Here is a 2,941-nt window from a genome sequence, read left to right as displayed (position 1 = left end):
AATACACCTCGTTGTTGTTGTCGTGTGCCGTTGAGTCGGCCCTGACTCCTAGCGACCCCTCCTGGGGTTTCCGAGGCAGCATCACTGCGGAAGTAGATCACCCCACCTTCCTCAGCAAGTTTGAAAACTAGAAAGTGAGCCAAGTGTGCTCCCCAAGAACAACAGACTTAAATAACAGAAGAATAGCTGGAAAAAAATCTCAAAATATTTGGAGATTAAACAACGCCCTTCTAAATAACACATGGCTCAAAAAACAAATATCAAGAGAAAGTAAAAAATATTTTGAATTGGTGCTCGCTTTGGCAGCACATAGACTAAAACTGGAATGATACACAGAAGATAAGCCTGGCCCTGTGTGAGGAGGACACGCAAATTTGTGAAGCATTCCATACTTAAAAAAAAATAAATTTGAATTAAATGAAAATAAATTCTGTGGGATTCAGCAGCAGGTGTGCTTGGAGGAACATTTATAACATTTGAGGCACAAAGTACATAAGAGGAAAGAACTAAAATCAACAACCAAAGTTTCCAATTTAGGAGAGCAAACTAAATCCAAAAGAAGAAAGGAAATATTAAAAATTAGAGCAGCAATCAGTTAAATTAAAAACAGTATCAATAGAGAAAATCAACTAAAAACTGGTTCTTTGGGGAAAAAAAATCAATAGAGTTGATAAACCTCCAGCCAGACTCGCCAAGTACAACAGAGAGGAGGACAGATTACTAACATCAGATACGAGAGAAGAGCCATCCCTGCTGCACCCGTGAACAGTTAAAGGGTCGTAACGGAATATTGCACCACAAACTTGGTAACTTAGATGAAATGGACCAATTCCTTGAAATACATAATCAACGCAGCACAAAGAAAAATAGTGAATAATTCTGTATCTCTTAAACTTAATCAATGAACAATAACTTTCCAAAGTAGGAAGCATCAGACCCAGATGGTTTCACTGGTGGGTTCTACCAGACATTTCAGGAGGAGACGACACCAGCTCCCTATAAGCTCGTCCCGAAACCAGAATGGGAGATGCCTCCTGGCTCCTCCTGAGGTCAGCAGTACTCTCTTCCCCAAACCAGGTGAAGGCATTAAAAAAAAGGAAGACAGTATTTCTCATGAACATCGGTGCAGAAATCTTAGCGGGAAAGATATTAGCAAATTGCTGTCAACAATGTATAAAATAATTATAAACTGTGACAAAGTGGGATTTAGTCCAGGTATGCCAGGCAGGTTCCACATTCAGAAATGAACGTGATGTATCACATCCATAGACTAAAGAAAAAATGCGTCATAAAAATAGATGTAGGAAAAGCATTGGATAAATCCAACATCCATTCCTAATGGACATCTCCAAAACCCTGCAGCTAACATCATACTTAAAGGTGAGAGGCAAAATTTCCCTTTTAGGATAGGGAACAAGGAAAGAATGTTCCCTCTCGTCACTCTGTTCAACACCACACTGGAGGCCTAGCTAACACAGCGAGACAAGAAAACATAACAAAGGGCCTACAGACTGAGAAAGAATCAACAAAACTCTCTTTGTTCACAAAGATATGTTTTTCTATTTGAAAACCCAAAAGAATCAACAAAAAATCTCTTGTGAGAAGTGATTGTAGCCAAGTTGCAGGGTACAAGATTAATATACGAAAGTCAGTTGCTTTCCTGTATACCAGCAATGAACAATTGGAATCTGAAATAAAATAATAATAATAATAAAATAACCCCATTTTACATTAGCACACACACACCGCCCAAAAAAGAAAAATGAAATGAAGGAAAGGTAAAAATACTTAGGTACCTGGTGTAACCACTGAGACTATGGCCCCTGGCTGCCCTTCAGATCTGGAATTGAACCCACACCTGTGGTTTCCAGCCAAACAATGTACAGGCAAGTGAGTTAAACATTTACCTCAAGTAGACACATGCTCTGGAGAGAACAATCATGGGAGAAGGAAGGGCTGCTTATGCACAGGGAGACAGCTCAGGGGGCAGGAGAGTATGGAGGGATGGTCACTGGGAAGAGGTAACTATGGGGAGGAAGTGGGAGAGGAGCTGTTGCATTGTGGGAAACTGTGGTCAATGACATGAGACAAAGTATATGTGAACTGCTGTATGGAAAGTGCATTCGCTCTGTAAATCTTCACCCAAATCACAGTAAATGAAGTAAAATAAAATAAAATACTTAGGTATAATTCTTAAAAAAAAAAAAAAGGTGTTCAAGATCTATATGAGGAAAACTACAGAACTCTGATGGATGAAACTGAAGAAGTACTAACTAAATGGAGAGATGTTTTGTGAATCTCAAAATGGGATTCTAACGTTTAAATTGAAAGACAAAAGACTCAGTATATCAAATGTATTACTGACGAAGAAAAATGTCAGCAACTGACATTATCCAACATGAAGATTTACTTTAAAGCTATGGTCATTGAGACAATATGGCAGCGGCAGAGTAGACAACTAAATCCGTGGAACAGAATAGAACGACCAGAAATAAACCCACACAGATATAGTCAAGTGGTCTTTGCAGAGGAGCAGAGGCAATTCAGTGGAGAAAGGATTGTCTTTTCAACAAATGCTGCAGAAACAGCTCGACATCCCTGTGCACAAGAAACGTGAGTGAAAGCAGATCAGATGCCCATGGAAAATACAAAACTTTAAAGCTTCTAGAAGATTCTAGAAGAAAATCTCTGTGACCTTGTGTTTGGCAATGACTATTTTTTAAAAAACTTTTGTTTATTTATTTATTTATTATTTTGATTTGGGTGAAGATTTACAGAGCAAATTCACTTTCCATACAGCAGTTCACATATACTTTGTCGCATGTCATTGACCACAGTTTCCAACAATGCAACAGCTCCCCTCCCACTTCCTCCCCATAGTTACCTCTTCCCAGTGTCCATCCCTCCATACTCTCCTGCCCCCTGAGCTGTCTCCCTGTGC

The 2,941-nt window shown here is 39.3% G+C and overlaps 1 non-coding gene across 1 annotated transcript; it reads left to right on the top strand.

Annotated features, from left to right (window-relative positions):
• Nucleotides 1-290: 290 nt before the first annotated feature.
• Nucleotides 291-396, top strand: LOC122151313. The gene has a single exon (XR_006164091.1). It is a non-coding gene; the product is annotated as a U6 spliceosomal RNA (small nuclear RNA).
• Nucleotides 397-2,941: the final 2,545 nt, after the last annotated feature.

Source organism: Orycteropus afer, unplaced genomic scaffold, assembly GCF_000298275.1.
Source record: "Orycteropus afer afer isolate SDZICR_OR568_19922 unplaced genomic scaffold, OryAfe1.0 scaffold00384, whole genome shotgun sequence".
In the NCBI taxonomy this organism is placed as follows: domain Eukaryota; kingdom Metazoa; phylum Chordata; class Mammalia; order Tubulidentata; family Orycteropodidae; genus Orycteropus; species Orycteropus afer.
The sequence above is the reverse complement of the archived record's forward strand: the minus strand, read 5'-3'. Positions and strand labels throughout refer to the sequence as shown.